We start from the raw sequence: 26,292 nt of genomic DNA on the forward strand, positions 1-26,292 counted from the left end.
ATGACAAAGGGGGAGAAGTATGATGTTATGCATAAGTTTATGCATAAGTTCATGATGACGTGTTGCAAGTTTTCATGATGAATATTGCAATGACTTGAATTCAGTTTGAATTCAAGGTTCTATCAATATGACATATTGATAGAGGGAGTTTGTTTAAACTCCGGGAGTTAAGTTTAACTCCGTCATCAAGTAGTTGTCATCATCAAAAAGGGGGAGATTGTTGAATCTCGTATTTTGATGATGAAACTACTTGATATATGTTTATGATTTAATCTGCGTTTTGAGTGACGCAGGATGCTTCGATCAGGATGAGACAATTAAAGCAGGAAAATCATGTTGTGCCGGAGGAACATGTCAAAAGATTGGACGTCGGCCCGGTGGATCGGTCGACGTATCGATAGAAGGGTTCGGGCCGTGGACTCGGGCATCGGGCCAAGAAGAGCAGGTATTGTGCCAAGGATATCGGAGTTGCGGAGTCAACTGGCCGATTGGGCAATAGGCTGTAGGAAAGGATGATGCGCCGAAGAATCAGACGAAGCGTCGAGGGACCAATGACATGCCGGACAACTTGGTTAATTACTTAGGATTAATTGTCTCAATCGAAGTTTTGTTTTAAGTGTGCAGGATTAACTACGATGAAAGTAAGATATGCAGCAGGAGTTGCGCCGGAGTCAAGACAATGATCACGTTGGGAGTTCGAGAGTTCGACGGAAGTTCGGATAGTCGTCGGAGGTTCTGCGGGAACAAATCCGAGAAGTCCATGAGCTTGCCAAAGAAGCTCGTCGGAACTCGCCAAGTGGATCGTCGCAAGTCCAGGAGTTTTCCGGAAGTCCGCCGGAGCATCACCGAGGGATCATCGGATGATCGACGGAAGTTCGCCGGAAGCTCGTCGGAAGAAGCGATTGACGAACCGGAGCAAATTGCAGTAAATGTCTTAGGAAATATCGTAGTTAGCATAATGATTAAGTTGGAAATGGGAGGTGATCCCATTAACTTAATCTTGGGGCAGTTGGGCCCCTGAAAAACCCAAATTGGGTCGAATGGGTCAACCCATTCGGACCGTGATTTCTGCTGGGCGGTGCAACCGCCCCAGCCAGGAGGTGGCACCGCCTGGGCTGAGTCTCCGAGGGAGACTAGGCGGTGCAACCACCCCAGCCAAGAGGTGGCACCGCTTGGGCTCAGTCTCCGAGCGAGACTGGGCGGTGCAACCTCCCCTGACAGGAGATGGCACTGCCTGGGCTTGGTCTCCGAGCACTAGCTGAGCGGTGCAACCGCCTCAGTCAGGAGGTTGCACCGCCTGAGCTCAGTCTTCGAGCTCTGGCAGGAGGTGCAACCGCCCTTGACAGGAGGTGGCACCGCCTAGAGGCTCAGTCTTCGAGCTCTACCAGGCGGTGCAACCGCTCCAATCAGGAGGTGCAACCGCCTAATCCCGGAATTCCGGGAATTGACAGTTTTGAGCTCCAAATTTGAACTAGGTTGGGGCCTATAAATACCTCACCCATTCAGCACTGAAAGCACACAACTTACACCGAAATCTTGATCTTGTTCTGTGATTTTTAGAGCTCAAAATTGTTGTAAAGGCCAAAAGTTCTTCTCCTTCTTTTCTTCCAAGTTCTGAGCTTTAAAGAGAGGAGAGAAAATTCTGTAAGGGTTGTCTCCTAAGCCCATCAAAAGGAGTGAAACTGTAAAAGGGTGGTTGGCCTTCGCCTATTGAAGGAAGGCCTCTAGTTGACGTCGGTGACTTCGTCGGTGGAGGAAGCCAAAAGTGGAGTAGGTCAAGATTGACCGAACCACTCTAAATCTCGGTTTGTATTTACTTTGAGCATATTATCTTTACTGCAAACCTCCTCTAAAGCTTACTGCTTTCTGTGCATATACGATCGGGTTTCAAGCTTTGCACTTTCCGAATCAGCGTTTAGACGTAAATCTATTTTTTCGTACGATCATCATATTTCAGTTTACGTTTACGTTTTGATTTCTATCATAACTGCAAACTACCTTTATATCCTTGCTTAAACTGCATCTCGCCTAATCAAGTGATTTACGAATCAGCATTTAGACGTAAATCAGTTTCTTCGTACGAACGTCGTATTTTAGTTTGCGCTTATATTCTGGTTTTCATCATAACTACAAACTGCCTTCATAGATTGACTTTAACTTCATCTCGCTTGATCTTAAGTTAAAGTAATCTTAGAATCAGCTTTCACACCGAAATCATTTTTATCGTTCGAACGTTTTTCTATCATTGAAAGATTTTCGCTGCACTAATTCACCCCCCCCCCCTAGTGCTCTTGATCCTAACACTAAGTGCCTTTTATGATTTATTTGATGAATGTAAATTAGTTTATAAAAAATATAAATTGTTGAAAAAGGAGCATGCTAATCATAGGAGATACATCAAAAGGGGTTCAAACTCGTTCTTCTCTTAAAATTTTTTGTGCCAACACCACTTTTCTTTCTCAAATTGAACCTAAATGCACTGATGAGGCCTTGAAAGATGATTCATGGGTTATTACAATGCAAGAAGAGTTTAATCAATTTGAGAGAAATAAGGTGTGGAAGCTTGTTCCAAGGCCAAATGACCATTTAGTTATTGGTACTAAATGAGTTTTTAGAAATAAATAAGATAAATTTGGTATCATGGTTAGAAACAAAGCCAGATTAGTAGCCAAGGGTTTCAACTAAGAAGAAGATATCGATTATGAAGAAACATTCACTCTTGTGACACGATTAGAAGCCATTAGGGTGCTCCTTGCCTATACTAGTAGTAATAATTTTAAGTTTTTTCAAATGGATGTTAAAAGTGCTTGTCTTAATTGCTTTACAAATCAAACAACTTAGCAATAGTATTTTTTTGGATAATTCAAATGGGTGAACTAACTTTTTTTTTTCAAATGGGTAAACTAACCTTTTTTTTGGGCTTACAAATCAAACAACTTAGTAATAGTATTTTTCTTAGTCAAACAAAATATGTATTAGACTTGTTAAAATAATTTAATATAAATAATTCAAATACTATCAATACACTTATGAGTACCTCCACTAAGTTAGACATTGACGAATGTGGAGAAAGCTTTGATCAAAAAGCTTATAGGGGTATGATAGGTAGTTTACTATACCTCACCGCAACTAGACCGAACATCATGTTAAGCGTAGAACTTTATGCTAGGTTTCAATCTAACCCCAAGCAATCTCATTTAAAAGCCGTTAAAAAAAATTTTAAATACCTAAATGGAACTCCTAAATTAGGATTATGGTATCAAAAATAAAAAAACTTTGAATTGCTTAGTACGCCGATGCTGATTTTGTTGGCTGCCAAATGGATAGAAAGAGCACATCTGGAATATGTCAATTTTTAGGACACACACTTATTTCTTGATTTTCTAAGAAATAAAATTTGGTTGTATTATCTACAACTGAAGCTGAGTACATAGTAGTAGGTGCATACTATGCTCAAGTTATTTAGATGAAAAACACTTTAGAGGATTATGAAATTCACCTAAAAAATATACCTATAAAGTATGATAATACTAGTGCAATATGCTTAACAAAAAGTCCTATTCAATACTCTAGAATTAAACATATTGATATTAGACACCATTTTATACGAGATCATGTTAATAACCAGGACATATCTCTAGAATTTATTGATACAAAATATCAATTAGCTGATATTTTTAAAAAACCCTTGATTGAGGAACAATTTGAGTTTATAAGAAGAGAATTAGGTATGCTAAACTTCTCTGATACATGAGTTCTTTTCTTAAATTTTTTCTCTGAATTTTCTTAATTGAGTTCTATTTTTGGAGATCACTCACTAGTATCTCTTCACTTGAGATAAGACTTGAATCATGGACTTATGATATGCATAATGAGCAATATGAATTTTGCCATACAAACTTCTCCTCTTATGAAAGTAGAATTTCAAAAATCTTTATGATGTTTGTGTAAATGAGTGTGTGTACCACATAATAATAAAGATCTTGCACAATGGAACCACACAATGTTGGCACCACACAAATTTGCACCACACCACAATGCAGGCAATGCTCACTGCCTGTAGGCAATGGCACTGCCTAGTGGACACGAGTTGTAAGCGATAGCACTGCCCAATTGGCGGTGCCACCGCCCGCAACCTGCCTTATAAAAAGAACATTTTAGGGTCGACGGTAGAACTGACCCCAACTCATTCTACACTTCTCCTAAGAGCCCCAAATCACTTATTCCCCTTGCTCTCCCTCTAGTAACTCAAAGAAATACTCATCCTCTACAAAATCAAGGGACAATCCCAAACCTTCCTTGGGTGATCATAAGAAGGTTAAACCATTAAGGTAATCCCTAAACCAAATTGTTTCCTTTTTTACATTAACTGTTCTTGCCTCTCATTTATTTTCATAAATGTAGTCTCCATGACTTCTAGAAGATCCTCAAGGAACAAAGGGAATAGGAGAATAGATAAAAACTATGATTTCCTACTTTTTTATTCTTCTCAACAAGCCCTTCAATTTTCAACCATAGAGTCTAGAAATGTTCATAAAGGAAAATACGTAGACTTAGAGGAATTAAGTAATTTGGAACCAATTCAATAGTTTGCTAACCTAGATATCCTTCCAATCCTTCAAATAAGTGAACCTATCTATCCTAGACTTGTTAGATTGTTTTAGAACAACTTGCATGTGGATGAACACGATAGGGTCTCAACTTATCTCTTAGGGCATTATATACCCATTACGGATAGCGTAATATGCAACCTCATAGGAATTGCTGAGAAACGTAGAGGTTGTTATTTTATTGGACAATGGGATGAAGAAATAGTTAGGACCACTTACTCTGAAGCCTTTGGAACCATCTTCGATAATACAAACTTGTCTATCCTTCCAAAAAGCTATGAGCATTTATTACCTTTCAACACTAAATTGCTTCATCATATCTTAATAAGCATTATACTTCCAAAATAATATCATCATGATGAAGTTAACCAAATGGGAATAGGACGATGTATTGGATTATGAAAGGACATGACAATTGTTTTGGCTACCTAATACAACAAAACATGATTGAATTATTGAAAAATGATATGATGCTTCCATATGGTGGCTTGATCATAAGACTAATCCATGCATATGACATAGTCATCCAACCTGACGAAGAAGTCATGAATCTAGATAGGTTTAACATCATAAATAGAAATCTGCTAAGAAAATTAAGATGTATTGTCAGAAATGAGATATGAACTAGATTACCTAGAAGGACTGACCCCCTCTCACCTAATCCAGAATCTGAAAAACCAATATTTATGGAACATCAATCTCCTCCTACTGGTCCCTTTGAGGCAACACCTCCAATAGAGCAACCACCCTCCTTATCTACCAACGACATAGGGACTTGAATAGATCGATTTGAACAACATCAAGATCAAATTTTAACTGAGTTGCAGTAGATTCATCATCAACTTAATACTTTGTTTCGCTATTTTGACTTGCCACCCATTTGCTGATGACAAAGGGGGAGAAGTTATTGTATACACTTTGATGTTGTGATCTCTTATGTTGAAAACCTTTAATGTTGTGAACTTTTGATGTGGTGATCTCTTATGTTAAAAACCTTTAATGTTGTGAACTTTTGATGTTGTGTTCACTTTGATGTTATGATCTCTTTATTGCTTATAATTTTTAATGTTATCATACAATTATGTAATATCAAAATTCTTAATATTGTGAACTTTTGTATGCTATCATACAAATGATATCATGGTGATATTTCATGTAAGACTATGCCCGAAGCATTTTATCATGCATGAAGTGATAAAATCCTTCACTTAATATCTTAATTTATTGTGGCATGATTACTTGTAAACGTTTTATGATGCTTGATTTTGTATCAAAATATTATCATGAGCTTAACTTGCTATTTACAATTGATACCATGATGAATTGTCATCTTGCTAGATTCCACATTCGTATCATCTTTCGAAATTTCAAAATGGATACGTGGTATTATATTTTGAACTGGTGAATCATGATAAGTATCATGTTATTCATGTTGATAAGTTTAAATGAATATAACTTATCAGTTCGATGCTTGAATTCAAGGGTCTTGAATTTAAGTGTGTTTTTTCTCAAAGTATGGGATATAGATAGGAGGAGTTAAGGTTAACTCCTCCACCAATTGGTTGTCATCATCAGAAAGGGAGAGATTATTGAATCTCAGATTTTGATGATGAAATCAATTATTAAATTGTTTGACCTAATCTATGTGTTAAGATAAGTGTGTAGGATTAACTACGATAGCGATAAGGCATAAAGCAGATGATGGGCTAGAGTCGAAGATTCGGACGAAGTATCAGAAGTGTGTCGGGAGCTCACCGAGTGTTCGTCTGAAGATACCGAGAGTTCATTGGGAGTTCGCTAGAAGCTTGTCGGAAGATCACCGAAAGCTCATCGAAAGATCATCGAGAGTTCGTCAGAAGATCACCGAGAGTTCGTCGGGAGTTCACTGGAAGCTCGCTGGAAGACTCATTGAGAAGTTCATCGAAAGAAAAATTGACATACCAGACTAATTGCTTGCCTTAATCATAGTTTGAACATTAGTTGAGTTAGGATCGGGAGGTAATCCCACTAACTCAGTCAGAGGCCAATTGGGCCCTTAACATCGCTAAATTGGGCTGGATTGAATAGCCCATTCAGCACTTAAAATTACGGTCTGCGGTGGCATTGCTTGGGACTCGGTCTCCCAAGTGTTCTGGGCGGTGGTACCACCCAGACTAGGTGGTGGTACCATTGATAATTAATGCTGTAAGGCGATGGTACTGCCCCTATCAGGTGGTGGTACTGCTAGAGCTCGGTCTCCGAGCTTTGTCAGGTAGTGGCATCGCCCAGACTGAGTGGTGGTACCTCCTAGTGTTAGTCTGCAGGAGATAGTACCGCCCAATAATGGCGATGATACCGCTAGTACCCCGAAATATGAGGATGTGATATTTTTTTGTTTCAATTATGAATTCATTAGGGCCTATAAATACCCTACCCTTTTCTGCATGAAAGGGCATGAAAGTGTTAATATAATCTTGAATTCTTGGGGTGTTAAAGTATTTTAAAAGTGAGAAGAGTCCTCCCCTCCCTCTCTTAGCTTTGTGACCATCCAAGAAAGAGGAGTGAGACTTGTAAAGGTTATCTCCTAAACCCAGTAAAAGGAGAAAGAGCTGTAAAAGATGGTTGGTCTTTGTCTATTGAAGGAAGACCATTAGTAGATGCCAATGACCTCGACGAAGGAGGAATCAGAAGTAGATGTAGGTCACAATGACTGAACCACTATAAATTCAGGTATGTTCTTTCCCTACTGCAAATTCTCTTTACTGCATTCAACTTTATTACATTGCAAACTGCCCAACCTTGTTTCTCTACTTATTCAAAGTGAAATAAACGATTTGAGTAGAAATCAGTTTTTATCGGACGAAGATTTTTGAATTGATGTAATTTTTCGCTGCACTAATTCACCCCCCCTCTTAGTGCCGCTCTTGATCCTGACACTCCCGACAAACTCTCGGCGATCTTCCAATGAACTCTCGATAATCTTTCGATGAACTCTCGGCGAGCTCCCAACACACTTCCGATGCATCATCTGAATCTTTTATTGAATCTCGGATTTTGATGATGAAACCAATTGATAGTGTTTATGATTTGATCTGCATTTTGAGTGACGCAGGATGCTTTGATTAGGGAGAGACAATTAAAGTAGGAAGAATTATGTTGGGTTGGAGAAAAATATGTCAGAAGATTAGACGTCGAGCCGAAGGATCGGTCGACGTATTGATGAATCAATGACATGCCGGACAACATTTGACTAGCTTAGTAATAATTGTCTAGATCGAAGTAGGTTTTAACTATGCAGGATTAACTATAATAGCAAGGCATAAATCAAAATGAAGTCTTAGACTCAAGGACACAATTTCGTTGGGAGTTTAAGAGTTCGTCGGAAGTCCGGACGTTTGTCAGAAGGTCTGTTGGAATTGACTGAGAAGTCTAGGAGCTTGGCAAAGAAGCTCATCAAAACTCGCCAAGAAGATCGTTGTGAAGTCCAGGAGCCTGCCAGAGTCCGCTGGAACATTGCTGAGAGATCATCGGAAGTTTGCCGGAAGAAACATAGACTTACGGATTTGTTTAGCTTAGTAAATGTCTTATATTTCATAGTTAGTACACAATTAAGATTGAAATTGGGCCAACCCAATTAGGAGTTAGTTGGGCCCATGTATGGACTATGTTGGGCCCAATAAAAGGCCCAAATAATGACCCAATAGGTGGCATCATCATGGCACAGTCTCCAAGACTATGTCAGGTGGTGGTACCGTTAGACTAGGTGGTAATATCACCCAGACACAATCTTTGAGAAACTATCAAGCGGTGGTACCGCCAGACTGGGCAGTGGTACCACCTAGTGTCAGGCTGTAAGTGGTGGCACCGCCCAGTGCAAGTAGTGGTATCACCCGTACCCCGAAAACCCGGGATGAGACATTTTTAGGCTACAAGTTTGAATCAAATTGAGGCCTATAAATACTTCTCTTATCCCTAGTTAACACATACAAGAATAGAGAGTGAAAAAGAAAGAAAACGCTATTGTAATCTTGTATGAACTCTTCTCAAACTCTAAGTGCTAATGAAGTTTAAGAGAGGAAGTTGTGGGGGTTGTAAAGGTTCTCTTCTGAACCTGTCAAAAGGAGAATCGGGTTGTAAGGGTGGTTAGTATTCACCTATTGAAGGAAGATCGTTAGTGGATGTCGGTGGCCTCGATGGAAGGGGAATCGTTGGAGTGGATGTAGATCACGACGACCGAACCATTATAATTCTATTTGCATTTCTATTTTACTATTTACCTAAACTACAAACTGCCTTACTTGCTTTACATCTACTACACTCTTCCATATGCTTTCAAGTTAACATCTTCCGAAACGGATTTAATGCAATGAGATTTTGAACTAACGTAAGTTTATCCGCTGCACTAATTCAACCCCCGCCCCCCCCCCCTCTCAGTGCCGACTCGTTCATAACAGTTGGCATCAGTGTCACGTTTTCTTTCATTTGGTTTAACACCCAAGAGAAATGACTCTTTTCAGCTTTCAAGAGGGTCACTCTCTCATTCATCCTCCCATGTTCAATGGGATGGACTACACATATTGAAAAACTCGAATAAGAGTTTTCTTACTTTTGTTGAATCTCGATTTATGGAATATAGTCGAATTTGGTTTTCAAAAGTCTTCTCTTCCAATGAACGATTGGAATGAGTTGGAGAAGAAGACTTTCTCTTTAAATGCAAAGGCTATGAATGCCTTATTTTGTGCCTTAGGTAAAAATGAATTCAATCAAATTTCTATGTACGAAATGGCTTTTGATATTTGGCACACTCTTGAAATCACACACGAAGGCACGAATAGAATTAAAGAGTCTAAAGTCGATCTTTTAAAGTAAGATTTTGAATTATTTTGAATGAAGCCGAGCGAAACCAGTATTGACATTTACACCCGTTTTACGGATGTCATCAATGGTTTAAAAGCACTTAACAAATGTTTTTCAAATTTTGAACTTATTAATAAAGTTTTACGATCACTTTCTAAAAATTAGGATTCGAAAATAACGGTAATACAAGAATCTAAGAACTCGAACCATTTTCCACTCGAAGAACTTATTAGGTCTTTAATTATCTATGAAAGGAGCTTTATGGCACATGTTGAATATGATGAACTTGATAACAACCTTCCAAAGAACAGGAAGGATTTGACACTTAGAACAATTGAAGACCACTCGAGCAAAAGCTCATGTGATGGTGAACTTAAACTCCTCACGAAACTTAAAAAGTTTATTAAACAAGAATTAAAAAATAAAAATGAACTTAAAAATGAAGAACAAACCAACAAAGGCAAGGTGGCAAACTATACCTTAACGGCTTTTGACAACGAGGTAACCAAAATCCCCTTAATTTATTTCAAAATTACATGATACATTTCATGAGTTATTTTTAATTTAGTTTAGAAAAATTATATATAAATTTTTCTTGAAAATTACATGTTTAATGATTTAATGAAAATGTTAAAAAATTGGGATCATGCTAGTAATTTTGAAAATGACAATTGCATGTTTTATAAAAATACAACAAAATGTTAGATATAAATCTAATGCTTGTACACCTAATAAGATTAATCCTATGTATGCTTCTAAGAAGCAATAATGTGTATCATGTTGATTTTCGTATTGCTTTTCGATTTTGATTGAAGATGTCTTATGTTCAATTAAACCATGCTTGATGTTTTAATAAAATAATGTAATGATGATTTGAGATCATGCTTAATAAGTTTGTCTTTCGAAATTATGCATGATGATTCTTGTGATTTATGGATTATCGATCTTTACTGTAATGAAAGTTCTTTTTAGTTTTAAACGATGAAGCATATTTTTGTTTGGCATAAAAAGATAAAGGCATGCTTGTATGAAATCAAATTACTTTGATTAAAACAAAAAGGGAGAATGCATGTTTTCTTGAAAATACCTCTAAAGCTTTTCGATTTTTCAACAAGTGATTCTTAGTGATGAATCTATCTTAAGTAATCTCTTGAAAATGATTTTGATTTGATGATTTGAATTTAAATGAGTTTTATCTTGATTTTTTGAGATTTATAACTTGAAATTTTTTATGCATGAGTCAAGATATTATATCATTTGATCTCCTATGTTTCTTTTATCCATTTATAAAAGAAGAGATTTGTTGAAATAAATCATGTTTTGTGGCATTCATGAAAAATTCAGATATTATGCATGAATCGAGTTCTCATGTGAATCTATTTACGTTGCCTTCATTGAATTTTTCAAAAAGTGACTTTGTTGATTTGAATTTGAATGAAAAAATTTCAATCAAATCATGAACTTTCTTTTTGATTTCTCTACTTGAGCTATCTTTTATGAGAATAAAAAATTTTCTACCTTCGATTATTTCTTCTTATCATTTACTAAAGAAGAGACTTATGCAAACAAACTATGACCTTGATAATGGTTTGTAATGGTTTGAAATTTTACATGTTATATGTTGAAATTTGAAACCATGTTTTGATATCATGCATACATAAGAAATGTTGATTTGATAAATTGAATGAGTTAAAAATGAATTATGATTTTTCTCTTGATTATAACTTGTTATATTTTTTTATGAATCATCATCTTGATTTCTCGATATTTGATACCATTATGATGTGAAATATTTTTGATTTGTAATGATACATGCAATACTTATGGTTTTATTATGATGATGTATATGATGTATTGCATATGAAGTGAATCATGATTAAAATTACCTTGATTTGAATTTAAGATTTATCTCAATTATGGTATTTTGAAATAAGAATGACAATTTATCTTTGTCATAATTTGTAAATTAAAATAAAGGGAAATGAATTGCACCATTATGTTGTTATTCCCCTCTTTTTGCCAATGATAAAGGGGGAGAAAAAAATTGCTAGTGTGCACATCACGAAAAGAGGTAAACTTGCTAGCTTGCTCATCTCAAAAGAGAATCAAGAAGTGCTATCTTGCAAATCTCAAGAGAAGCAATGTTTGCTAAGTTACACATTTCAAGAAGATACAAAAATAGTCTATCTTGCATACTCTAAAATGATATAAATTTGCTAGCTTGCATGTTCTCATATGATCTAACACTTTCTAAATTTGCTAGGAGAAAAACTTGCAAAGAAACAAGATTGCTAACTTGCATACTTCAAGAAACAAAAGATGCCTTCTTGAACATCTCAAATATTGCTAGTTTATTTTCTAAAATGTTGTAAAAATTTGCTAGCTTGCATGATGTAGAACTTGCTATCTTGAACATCACCAAGAATTGCTAGCTTGCAATCTCAAGAGATGCAAAAGTGCTATTTTGCCTATCTCAAGAAGCAAAACATGCTAACTTGCACATCTAGCAAAATTTAGAAACTTGCAAAACTCAAAATTATTGCTAGCTTGCATGATGATAAAACATGAGATTATGTCTATAATGCAATGATTTGAACTTGCATATCTCAAACACTTGATAGTTGCACTTCTCATTTTTGTTGATGACAAAAGGGGAGAAGTATGATGATGTTATACATAAGTTTATAATAATAAGTTGCTTGGATTTTTGAATCTAAGAGTTCATCCCACATATGTCATATTGATAGGGGGAGTTAAGGTTAACTCCATCAATTGATTGTCATCATCAAAAAGGGGGAGATTATTGAATCTCGAATTTTGATGATGAAACCAATTGATAGTGTTTATGATTTGATATGTGTTTTGAGTGACGCAAAATGCTTCGATCAAGGAGATGTTAGGAACGGGGTCGGCACTAAGAGGGGGGTTGAATTAGTGCAGCGGTAAAATCACATCTTCAAAAAACTTTTCATTTCGATAAAATCGTTTACGTTGAAAATCGATCTCGAAAATATCTTAACTTGAAATAAGTTCATAAATAAATTAAAGGCAGTAAGCAATTAAAGAGGTTTGCAGTAAGGTAAATTGCTAAACAAAAATGCAAACCAGAGAACACGCCAATTTATAGTGGTTCGGTCATCGTGACCTACATCCACTCCAACGATTCCTCTTCCGTCGAGGCCACCAGCATCCACTATCGGTTTTCCTTCAATAGGTGAAGACTAACCACCTTTTACACCCCACTTCTCCATTTCATAGGATTATGAGGCAACCCTTACAAGCACTCACTCCTCTCTTACAAAATTCTAAACTTAGAGTGGAGGAGGAAATTTCTCAAGAGATTGTAGCAGCGTTTTCTCACTATCAAATTCTCTATGCTTATGTGCTTTAACTAGGGATAAGAGGGGTATTTATAGGTTTTAAGTTGATTCAAACTTAGAGCTTAAAAACATCTCATCCCAGGTTTCCCGGGCACGGGCAATACCAGCACCTACACTAGGCGGTACCACCACTAGTGTCAGTCTGACACTAACACTGAGCTAGGTGGTACCACCACCTGGGATGCTATGTTGAGTGGTACCACCACCTAGACTAGTGGTACCACTGCTTGGCACCCTACTAGGGGTGGTACAACCGCTCAGACTAGCGGTACCACTGTTTGACATAGTCTTGAAGATTGTGCCACGACGGTGCCACTTCTTGGGGCACTGTTTGGGCCTCTTATTGGGCCCAACACATTCCTTACATGGACCTAGCTAGCCTCTAATTGGGTTAGCCCAAATCCAAATCCAATTATGTGCTAACTACGATTCCTAAGACATTTGCTAAGCTAAACAAGTCCCTATGTCTTGGTTTCTTCAACGAACTTCTAACGAACTCACGGCAATGTTCCGGTGGACTCCCGGCAAGCTCCTAGACTTCAAGATGATCTTGTGAGTTCCAATGAGCTTCTTTGACAAGCTCTGAGACTTCTCGGCTGGTTCCGACAGAACATCCGATGAACGTCCGGAGGACTTCCGAAGAACTCTCAAACACCCAACGAAATCGCATACTTGACTCCGGGACTTCATTTTGCTTCATGCCTTGCTATCGTAGTTAATCCTACACATGTAAAAATACATTTCGATCTGGACAATTAATACTAAGCATTAATCATGTTTTCCGGCAAGTCAATGGTCCCTCGACGCTTCGTTTGATTCTTCGGCGCATCGTCCTCTCTTGCGGCCTATTGCCCAATCGGCCAGTTGACTCTGTAACTCCGATATCCTTGGCGAAATATCTATTTTTCTTGGCTCGATGCCCGAATCCATGGCCTGAAGCCTATTGTCGATACATCGACCGATCCTCTAGCCCGATGTCCAATCTTCTGACATGTTTTCCTCCAACCCAACATGATTCTTCCTACATTAATTGTCTCATCCTGGTTGAAGCATCTTACGTCACTCAAAATATAAATTAAATAATAAACACTTATCATTTGGTTTCATAATCAAAATTCGAGATTCAACAATCTCTCCCTTTTTGATGATGACAACCAATTGATGACAGAGTTAACCTTAACTCCTAGAGTTTAACCAAACTTCCCCTATCAATATGCCATATTGATAGAGACTCTTGGATTCAATAATCCAAGCAAACATGTCATGATAAAATCATGCATAACATCAACATACTTCTCCCCCTTTGTCATCAACAAAAAGGAGAAGTCCGATTATTCATGTGTTTGGAATACAAGTTCTAATCATTGCATATTAAATCTCAAGTTTAATCATCATGCAAGCTAGCAAAAATTTTGAGTTTTGCAAGTTTGTTAGATAGCAAGTTCACAACATATAAGCTAACAAAAATTTTGAAAGCAAATGCAAGATAGCTGTCCTATTACAATGTGCAAGTTGCAAGTTTTACTTCTTCATATTGGCAATATAGTGATGTTTAAGATAGCAAACTTTTTCTTCTCTTTTGAGAAGTGCTATTTTTTGCTTCCTTTGCAAAGTGCAAGCTAGCAAAATGCAAGATAACAAGCTAGCAAGAGACAATGTTTTCCAAAAAGCAAGCTACATGAAGTATGTTTGCATCTTCTCTTGACTTGTGCAAGCTAGCTAGCAAGCTAGCTATCTCCTCCTTTGTCATTGTCAAAAAGAAGGGAAGAATACAATTTTGTATCTCTTTTTTCCTTTACAACAATTTTCAAATCATGACAAAGGAATATAGCATAGATGAAAATTCAAGTAATGAATGTCAAAATAATTATTTTATCATAAATATTTTATCATTGCGCGCATCATTATCATAAGTTAAAGAATTGCATGCATAATACCAAATCATCATATATATAAAATATAAAATTATCATTACATGCATGATTTCAAATCATCATTCTAGAGTATTATTTCAGAAAATGATAATTATTGATTTTCATATTATTTCAAAAAATCATAGTGTTGTTTGCATTTTTATCTAAGGGAAAAATCATAGTATTGCATGCATCATTCCAAAACATTTCAAGTCATACAAGCCATAAATACAAAGACATCATGTCATGAAAGATAAGACCCTCTTAAATTACAAAAGACATGATTCATATAGTAAATCTCTTAATTAAATAAAATATCAAAAAATTATAGGTGTATAAAAAAGAGATCTTGAAAAAGAAATCTCATGTAATTCCTGGAAATCGAGATCATGATTTTCATAAAACTCATTCACATTCAAATCATCAAAATCATCCAAAACATTTTGAAAATCATTTTCAAGAGATTCACAAAAGTGATACAAATAGATTCATTAATCTCTTTTTTGGAAAAATCGATAAAGTAGAGAAATTTTTCTAAGAGAAAGCTTTCATCTTTTTATTTTGCTTCAAACAAACATGCCTTTGTCCTTTTTATGCCAAAAAAATATATATCATTAATTGTTTAGGATCAAAAAATAAATTTCGTCATAAAAACTATCAAGATCAATAAACCATAAATTACTTGGAAATCATCATGCATAGTTTCGAAATTTATTAAGCATGATCAATATGCATGACATCAAAACATGGTTTTAAAATATTTAATATTTTCATTACATAATTACATCATTATACATCATCGAAATTGATTTCATAAAGTATTTTTCTTTTTAGGTGAATCAATTTTTCATGCTTAGTTTTCCATACAAAAGCCATACATCATCATTAAGCATAATATAAAACTTCTTAATATTTTCATTAAGACATCAAGCAAGGTTTCGCTCAAATTCGGAAATCATCAAGATACACATTATTTATTCTTGAAAAAATATACATATGATCATTATTATATTTAAATCTAACATTTTATTCTATTATAATATATGTAATTTTCATTATCAATTTTAAAAATACTAGCATGATCATAATTTTTTTATTTTTATTTTTAATCATGTAATATTCAAGAAAAATAATTATTTTAAATAAAATAAATAAATAAATGCATCATGAAAAGCATCATGTAATTTCGAAATAAATTAAGGGGGTTTCGATTACCTCATCATCGAAAGCCGTTAAGGCATAGTTTGCCACATCGCCTTTGTTAATTTTCTTCTCGTCTTCGGAGGAGCTCGATTCATCCCAATTTGTGTTCTTTTTCTTGTGTTCAAAGTAATTGTATTCTTTTTGTTCTTTAATTTTTGTTTCATGAACTTTTTAAATTTATTAGTGACGAGTTCAAGTTAACCATTACTTGAGCTTATGCTCGAGTGGTCTTCTTTTGTTCGATGTGCCAAATCCTTCCTACTCTTTGGAAGGTTGTTCTTGATTTCTTCACTTGCATTGCATGTCATTTCATAGGTCATTAGAGACCCAATAAGTTCTTTGATCAAAAAAGTATTCAAATTTTTTGATTCTTGAATAGCCGTTATTTTCGAATCCCAATATTTAGAAAGCGATCGTAAAATTTTGTTAACGAGTTCAAAATTTGAAAAAGATTTGCCAAGAGCTTTTAAACCATTGACGACATCCATAAAATGGGTATACATTTCAACAATGGTTTCGCTAGGCTTCATTCAAAAAAGTTCAAAATCATAAATTAAAAGTTTTACTTTAGAATCTTTAAATCTACTTGGGCATTCATTAGTTGTTTCAAGAATATGCCAAATGTTGAAACCCGTTTTACACAAAGAAACCTGATTAAACTTGTTTTTGTCTAAAGCACAAAATAGAGCATCCATAGCTCTAGCATTTAAAGAAAAAGTATTCTTCTCCAAATCGTTCCAATCTTTCATTGGAAGAGAAGACTTTTTAAAACCGGATTCGATAATGTTCCACAAGATCAAATCCAAAGAAAGCAAGAAAACTCTCACTCGAGTTTTCTAATATATATAGTCCATTCCATTGAAAAAGGGAGGACGAATGAGAGAGTGACCATCTTGAAAGCCGAAAAGAGTCATTTCTCTTGAGTGTTAAACCAAATGAGAAATCACGAGGCTCTGATACAAATTGTTCAGAACGGGGTCGGCACTAAGAGCGGGGGTGAATTAGTGCAGCGGTAAAATCACGTCTTTAAAAAACCTTTCATTTCGATAAAAACATTTACGTTGAAAACTGATCTCGGAAATATCTTAACTTGAAACACATTCGTAAATGAATTAAAGGCAGTAAGCAATTAAAGAGGTTTGCTGTAAGGTAAATTGCTAAACAGAAATGCAAACTAGAGAACATGCCAATTTATAGTGGTTCGATCGTTGTGTCCTACATCCACTCCACTGATTCCTCTTCCGTCGAGGCTACCAGCATCCACTATCGGTCTTCCTTCAATAGGTGAAGACCAACAACCTTTTACACCCTTCCTCTCCTTTTCCCGGGTTTAGGAGACAACCCTTACAAGCTCTCACTGCTCTCTTATAGAATTCTTAACTTAGAATCGAGGAGGGAATTTCTCAAGAGATTACAGCAACGTTTTCTCACTTTTAAATTCTTTGTGCTTGTGTGCTTTAATCAGAGATGAGATGGGTATTTTTAGGCTTTAAATCGATTCAAATATGGAGCCTAAAAACATCTCATCCCGAGTTTCCGGGCATGGGCGGTACCACCGCTTGCGCTAGGCGGTACCATCGCTAGTGTCAATCTGACACTAACACTGAGCTAGGTGGTACCACCACCTGAGATTCTATGCTGGGTGGTACCACCGCCTGGCACCTTGCCAGGGGTGGTACAACTGTCCAAACTAGCGGTATCATCGCTTGACATAGTCTCGAAAATTGTGCCATGACGTTGCCACTTCTTGGGGCACTCTTTGGGTCTCTTATTGGGCCCAACATAGTCCTTACATGGGCCTAGCTAGCTCCTAATTGGGTTGGCCCAAATCTAAGCCCAATTATATACTAACTATAATTCCTAAGATATTTGCTAAGCTGAACAAGTCCCTATGTCTTGGTTTCTTCCGGCAAGCTTCCGGCAAACTTCCGATGAACTCTAGGCAATGTTCCAGTGGACTCCCGGCAAGCTCCTGGACTTCACGATGATCTTCTTGCCGTGTTTCGATGAGCTTCTTTGGCAAACTTCGAGACTTCTCGGCTAGTTCTGACGGAACTTCAGACGAACGTCCAGAGTTCCGACGAACTCTCGAACTCTCAACGAAATCGCATCCTTGACTCCAAGACTTCATTTTTGCTTCATGCCGTGCTATCGTAGTTAATGCTGCATATGTAAAAACATATTTCAATCTAGACAATTAATACTAAGCATTAATCTTATTGTCCGACATGTCATTGGTCCCTTGAAGCTTCGTCCGATTCTTCAGCGCATTGTCCTCTCTTGAGACCTATTGCCCAATCAGCCATTTGACTCCATAACTCCGATATCCTTGGCGCAATATACATTCTTCTTATCCCGATGCCCGAATCTATTGCCCGAAGCCTATTGTCAATATGTCGACCGATCCTCCGGCCCGACATCCAATCTTTTGACATATTTTCCTCCGGCCCAACACAATTCTTCCTGTTTTAATTGTCTCATCCTGGTTGAAGCATCCTGTGTCACTTAAAACATATATTAAATCATAAACACTTATCAATTGATTTCATCATCAAAATCTAAGATTCAACAATCTTCTCCTTTTTAATTATGACAATCAATTGATGACGGTGTTAACCATCGCTCCCGGAGTTTAACCAAACTCCCCCTATCAATATGTCATATTGATAGAGACTCTTGGATTCAAAAATCTAAGCAAACATGTTATGATAAAATCATGCATAACATCAACATACTTCTCCCCCTTTGTCATCAACAAAAAAAAGAAGTCCAACTATTCGTGTGTTTGGAATACAAGTTCTAATCATTACATATTAAATCTCAAGTTTAATCATCCTGCAAGCTAGCAAAAATTTTAAGTTTTACAAGTTTGTAAGATAGCAAGTTCACAACATACAAGCTAGCAAAAATTTCGAAAGCAAATGTAAGATAGCTTTCTTGTTGAAATGTGTAAGCTAGCGATTTTTGCTTCCTATTGCAATGTGCAAGTTGCAAGTTTTGCTTCTTAAGATTAGCAAGATAACAAGCTAATAAGAGACAATGTTTTACATGAAGCAAGGTTCATGAAGTACGTTTGCATCTTCTCTTGACTTTTGCAAGCTAGCAAGCAAGCTAACTATCCCCCCCTTTGTCATTGTCAAAAAGAAGGGAAGAATACAATTTTGTATCTCTTTTTCCCTTTACAATAATTTTTAAATCATGACAAAGGAAAATAGCATAGATGAAAATTCAAGTCAAGAATGTCAAAATAATTATTTTATCATGAATATTTCATCATTGCATGCATCATTATCATAAGTTAAAGTATTGTATGCATAATACCAAATCATAATGTATATAAAATATAAAATTATCATTACATGCATGATTCCAAATCATAATTCTAGAGTATTATTTCATAAAATGATAATTATTAATTTTCACATTATTTCAAAAAATCATAGTGTTGCATTTTTATCTAAGGGAAAAATCATAGTGTTGCATGCATCATTCCAAAACATTTCAAGCTATACAAGCCATAAATACAAAGACATCATGTCATGAAAAATAAGACCTCTTAAATTACAAAAGACATGATTCATATAGTAAATCTCTTCATTAAATAAAATGTCAAAAAATTATAGGTGTGCAAAGAAGAGATCTTGAAAAAGAAATCTCATGTATTTCCAAGAAATCAAGATCATGATTTTGATAAAATTCATTCAAATTCAAATCGTCCAAATCATCAAAAACATTTTCAAAATCATTTTCAAGAGATTCACAAAATTGATACAAAGCTTTCCTCTTTTTAGTTTGTTTCATACAATCATGCTTTTCTCCTTTTTATGCCAAAAAAATATATATCATCAATTGTTTAGGATCAAAAAATAAATTTCATCATAAAAACCATCAAGATAAAAAAACCATAAATTACTTGAAAATAATCATATATAATTTCAAAATTTATTAAGCATGATCATTATGCATGACATAAAAACATGGTTTCAAAATATTTAATATTTTCATTACATAATTACATCATTATGCATCATCAAAATTGATTTAATAAAGCATTTTTCTTTTTAGGTGAATCAACTTTTCATTCTTAGTTTTCCATACAAAAGCCATGCATCATCATTAAGCATGATATCAAACTTTTTAATATTTTCATTAAGACATCAAGCATGGTTTCACTCAAATTCGGAAATCAACAAGATACACATTATTTATTCTTGAAAAAACAAGCATATGATCATTATTAGAGTTAAATCTAACATTTTATTTCATAATAAAATATATAATTTTTATTATCATTTTCAAAATTACTAGCATGATCATAATTTTTACATTTTTATTTTTAAACATGTAATTTTCAAGAAAAATAATTATTCTAAACAAAAAATAAATAAATGTATCATGAAAAGCATCATGTAATTTAAAAATAAATTATGGGGGTTTCGATTACCTCATAGTCAAAAGCCGTTAAGGCGTAGTTTGCCACCTTGCCTTTATTGATTTTCTCCTCGTCTTCGGAGGAGCTCGATTCATCCCAATTTGTGTTCTTCTTCTTGCATTCAAAGCAAGTAGTTGTATTCTTTTTATTTTTTAATTGTTGTTTCATGAAATTTTTAAATTTATTAGTGAGGAGTTCAAGTTCACCATCACTTGAGTTTATGCTTGAGTGGTCTTCTTTTGTTCGATGTGGCAAATCCTTCCTGTTCTTTGGAAGGTTGTTCTTGAGTTCTTCACGTGCATTGCATGTTATTTCATAGGTCATTAGAGACCCAATAAGTTCTTCGGTCAAAAATTTATTCAAATTTTTTTATTCTTGAATAGCCATTATTTTCGAATCCCAATTTTTAGAAAGCGATCGTAAAATTTTGTTAAGGACTTCAAAATTCGAAAAACATTTGCCAAGAGCTTTTAAATCAATGACGACTTCTGTAAAACGGGTGTACATGTCAATAATTGTTTCGCTAGGCTTCATTCGAAAATGTTAAAATCGTGCATTAAAAGATTTACTTTAGAATCTTTAAATCTACTTGTGCCTTCATGAGTGGTTTCAAGAATATACCAAATGTCAAAAGTTGTTTCGCACAAAGAAACCCGATTAAACTCATTTTTGTCTAAGGCATAAAATAGAGCATTCATAGCTCTAGCATTTAAAGAAAAAGTTTTCTTCTTCAAATCATTCCAATCTTTCAATGGAAGAGAAGACATTTTAAAACCGGATTCGATAATGTTCCATAAGTTTAAATCCAAATAAAGCAAGAAAACTATCATTCGAGTTTTCCAATATGTGTAGTCCATCTAATTGAAAAAGGGAGGACGAATGAGAGAGTGACCATCTTAAAGCCGAAAAGAGCTATTTCTCTTTGGTGTTAAACCAAATGAGAAATCACGAGTCTCTGATACCAAATGTTAGGAATGAGGTCGGCACTAAGAGGGGGGGTGAATTCGTGTAGTGGTAAAATCACATCTTCAAACAACCTTTTGTTTCGATAAAACCGTTTATGTTGAAAACCGACCTCGAAAATATCTTAACTTGAAACACGTTCATAAATGAATTGAAGGTAGTAAGCAATTAAAGAGGTTTGTAGTAAGTTAAATTGTTAAATAGAAATGCAAACCAGTGAACACGCCAATATATAGTGGTTCGTTCGTCATGATCTACATTCACTCCGTCGATTCCTCTTCCGTCGAGGCCACCGGCATCCACTATCGGTCTTCTTTCAATAGGCGAAGACCAACAACCTTTTACACCCCTCTTCTCCTTTTTCCGGGTTTAGGAGACAACCCATACAAGTGTTGAATCTCGGATTTTGATGATGAAGTCAATTGTCATTTGTTGTCTAATCTATGTGTTGAGATAAGTGTGCAGGATTAACTACGATAAGAGTAAGACAAGCAGCAGGTGTTGCGCCGGAGTCAAGATCATGATCACGTTGGGAGTTCGAGAGTTCGACGGAAGTTCGGACGGTCGTCGGAGGTTCAGCGAGGACAGATCCGAGAAGTCCAGAAGCTTGCCAAGCGAAGCTCGTCAGAACTCGCCAAGTGGATCGTCGCAAAGTCCAGGAGTATGCCGGATGTCCGCAGAAGGATCACCGAGGGTTATCGGTTGATCGACGGAAGTTGGCCGGAAACTCGCCGGAAGAAGCGATTGACGCATCGGAGCAAAGCTGCAGAAGTTGTCTTAGAGTTAATCGTAGTTAGCATGATGATTAAGCATGAAAATGGGAGGTGATCCCATTAGCTTAATCTTGGGGCAATTGGGCCCCTGAAAAGATTCAAAGTGGGCCGAATGGAGTGAACCATTCAGACCCTGATTGCACCAGGAGGTGCAACCGCCCCAGCCAGGAGGTGCAACCGCCTGGGCTGTGGGGTTGGGAGGTGCAACCGCCCCAGCCAGGAGGTGCAACCGCCAGGGCTGCGAGGCTGGGAGGTGCAACCGCCCCAGCCGAGAGGTGCAACCGCCCAGAGCTCAGTCTACGAGCTAGACTGGGCGGTGCAACCTCCTCTGCCAAGAGGTAGCACCGCCAGAGCTCAAGTTTCGAGCTCTGCCAGGCGATGCAACCACCAAGCTCAGTCTTCGAGCTCTGGCAGAGAGGTGCATCAGCCTGAGCTCAGTCTCGAGCCCTGCCAGGTGATGCAATCACCGAGCTCAGTCTTCGAGCTCTGGCAGAGAGGTGCATCAGCCTGAGCTCAGTTTGGAGCTCTGCCAGGTGATGCAACCACCGAGCTCAGTTTAGAGCTCTGCCAGGTGATGCAATCACCAAGCTCAGTCTTCGAGCTCTGCCAGGTGATGCAATCACCGAGCTCAGTCTTCGAGCTCTGGCAGAGAGAAGCAATCGCCTGAGCTCAGTCTTCGAGCTCTGCCAGGCGGTGCCACCTCTCCAGTCAAGAGGTGCAACCGCCTGATCCCAGAATTCTGGGATTTGATCGATTTGATCGTTTTGAGCTCCAAATTTGAACTGGGTTGGGGCCTATAAATACCCCACCCATTCAGCACTGAAAAGAAACAGATCCACACCGAATTCTTGATCTTTTCAGTGATTCTAAGAGCTCAAATTTGTGTAAAGTCCTAAAGTTCTCCTCCTTCTGTTCTTCAAGTCTTGAGTTGTAAAGAGAGGAGAGAAAGGATCTGTAAAGGTTGTCTCCTGAGCCTGTCAAAAGGAGAGAAACTGTAAAAGGGCAGTTAGCCTTCGCCCATTGAAGGAAGGCAGCTAGTTGACGTCGGCAACCTCGTCGGTGGAGGAAGCCAAAAGTGGAGTAGGTCAAGGCTGACCGAACCACTCTAAATCTCTGGTTTGCGTTTATTTTTGAGCACTTTATCATTACTGCAAACCTCCTCCATTACTACTGCTCTCTGCGCTTTCACGAACAAGTTCTAAGTGCTGTTCTTTCAGAATCTGCATTCAAACGTAAATCGTGTTTTCGTACGATCTTCACACTGCAGTTTACGCTTACATTCGGACTCCATTTATAACTGCAAATTGCTTTCTACGTAAAACGCTTTTCAAGGTTCAAAACTGCTTTTAAACGCAAAACTACATTTAGACGTAAATCTGAGTTTAGACGTAAATCTGCGTTTAGACGTAAAACTACGTTTAGACGTAAATCTGCGTTTTGACGTAAAACTGCGTTTGAACGTAAAACTGAGTTTAGACGCAAACTGCGCTTAGACGCAAACTGCGCTTAGACGCAAACTGTGTTTAGACGCAAACTGCGCTTAGACGCAAAACTGCACTTAGACGCAAACTGCACTGTGATTCTGCTTTTATATCGAAATCATTTTTTATCGGACGAACGCAGCTTTAGCTTTTAAATTGCTGTAAGATTTCCGCTGCACTAATTCACCCCCCCCCTCTTAGTGCTCTCGATCCTAACAACAAGCACTTACTCCTCTCTTATAGAATTCTAAACTTAGAGTCGAGGAGGAAATTTCTTAAGAGATTGTAGTAGCGTTTTCTCAATTTTAAATTCTCTGTGCTTGTGTGCTTTAACCAGGGATGAGATGGGTATTTATAGGCTTTAAGTTGATTCAGACTTGGAGCTTAAAAACATCTCATCCTGGGTTTCCTAAGCATGGGCGGTACAATCGCCTACGTTGGGCGGTACCACCGCTAGTGTCAGTTTGACACTAACACTAAGCTGGGCGGTACCACCACCTGGGATGCTGTGCTAGGTGGTACCACCACTCAGATTGGTGGTATTATCACCTGGCACCCTGCTAGGGGTGGTACAACCACCCAGACTGGCGGTACCACCTCCTGACATAGTCTCGAAGACCGTGCCACGATGGTGCCACTTCTTAGGGCACTGTTTGGGCCTCTTATTAGGCCCAACACAGTCCTTACATGGGCCTAGTTGGCCCCTAATTGGGTTGGCTCAAATCCAAACCCAATTAGGTGTTAACTACGATTCCTAAGACATTTGCTAAGCTAAACAAGTCCCTATGTCATAGTTTCTTCCGGTGAACTTCCGACGAACTCTCAGCAATGTTCCGACGAACTCCCAACAAGCTCCTGGACTTCACGATGATCTTCTTGGTGAGTTCTGATAGGCTTCTTTGGCAAGCTCTGATACTTCTCAACTGGTTCCGATAGAACTTCCGACGAATGTCCGGACTTCTGATGAACTCTCGAACTCCTAACGAAATCATGTCCTTGACTCCGAGACTTCATTTTGCTTCATGCCTTGCTATCGTAGTTAATCCTGCACATGTAAAAACACACTTCAATCTAGATAATTAATACTAAGCATTAATCATGTTGTTTGGTATGTCATTAGTCCCTCGACGCTTCGTCCGATTCTTCGGCGTATCGTCCTCTCTTGCGGCCTATTGCCCAATTGACCAGTTGAGTCTGCAACTCCGATATCCTTGGTGCAATATCCATTCTTCTTGGCCTGATGCCCAAATCTATGGCCCGAAGCCTACTGTCAATATGTCGACCGATCCTCCGGACTGACGTCTAATCGTCTGACATGTTTTCCTCCGACCCAACACGATTCTTCCTACTTTAATTAATGTCAAAATAATTTTCAAATCATGACAAAGGAAAATAGAATAGATGAAAATTCAAGTAATGAATGTCAAAACAATTATTTTATCATGAATATTTCATCATTGCATGCATCGTTATCATAAGTTAAAGCATTCCATGCATAATACCAAATCATCATGTATATAAAATATACAATCATCATTACATGCATGATTCCAAATCATCATTCTAGAGTATTATTTCAAAAAATGATAATTATTGATTTTCATATTATTTCAAAAAATAATAGTGTTACATGCATTTTTATCTAAAGGAAAAATCATAGTATTACATACATCATTCCAAAACATTTATAGTCATACAAGCTATAAATACAAAGACATCGTGTCATGAAAGATAAGATCTCTTAAATTACAAAAGATATGATTCATATAGTAAATCTCTTCATTAAATAAAATATCAAAAAATTATAGGTGTACAAAGAAGAGATCTTGAAAAATAAATCTCATGTAATTCCATGAAATCAAGATCATGATTTTGATAAAACTCATTCAATTCAAATCATCGAAATCATCAAAAACATTTTCAAGAGATTCAAAAAAGTGATACAAATAGATTCATTAATCTCTTTTTTGAAAAAATCGATAATGTAGAGAAATTTTTCTAAGAGAAAGCTTTCCTCTTTTTAGTTTGCTTCATGCAAACATGCCTTTATCCTTTTTATTCCAAAAATATATATGTCATCAATTGTTTAGGATCAAAAAATAAATTTCATCATAAAATCCATCAAAATCAATAAACCATAAATTACTTGGAAATCATCATGCATAATTTCGAAATTTATTAAGCATGATCAATCTACATGACATCAAAACATGTTTTTAAAATATTTAATATTTTCATTACACAATTACATAATTATACATCATCGAAATTGATTTCATAAAGTATTTTTCTTTTTAGGTGAATCAACTTTTCATGCTTAGTTTTCCATACAAAAGCCAGGCATCATCATTAAGCATGATATAAAACTTCTTAATATTTTCATTCAGACATCAAGCATGGTTTCGCTCAAATTTAGAAATCATCAAGATACACATTATTTATTCTTAAAAAAAATATACATATGATCATTATTATATTTAAATCTAACATTTTATTCCATTATAATACATGTAATTTTTATTATCATTTTCAAAATTACTAGCATGATCATACTTTTTGCATTTTCCCTTTTAAACATATAGTATTAAAGAAAAATAATTATTTTAAACAAAAACTAAATAATTGTATCTTGAAAAGCATCATGTAATTTTGAAATAAACTAAGGGGGTTTCGATTACCTCATCATCAAAAGCCATTAAGG

Source organism: Musa acuminata, chromosome BXJ1-8 (genome assembly GCF_036884655.1).
Source record: "Musa acuminata AAA Group cultivar baxijiao chromosome BXJ1-8, Cavendish_Baxijiao_AAA, whole genome shotgun sequence".
Lineage (NCBI taxonomy): Eukaryota > Viridiplantae > Streptophyta > Magnoliopsida > Zingiberales > Musaceae > Musa > Musa acuminata.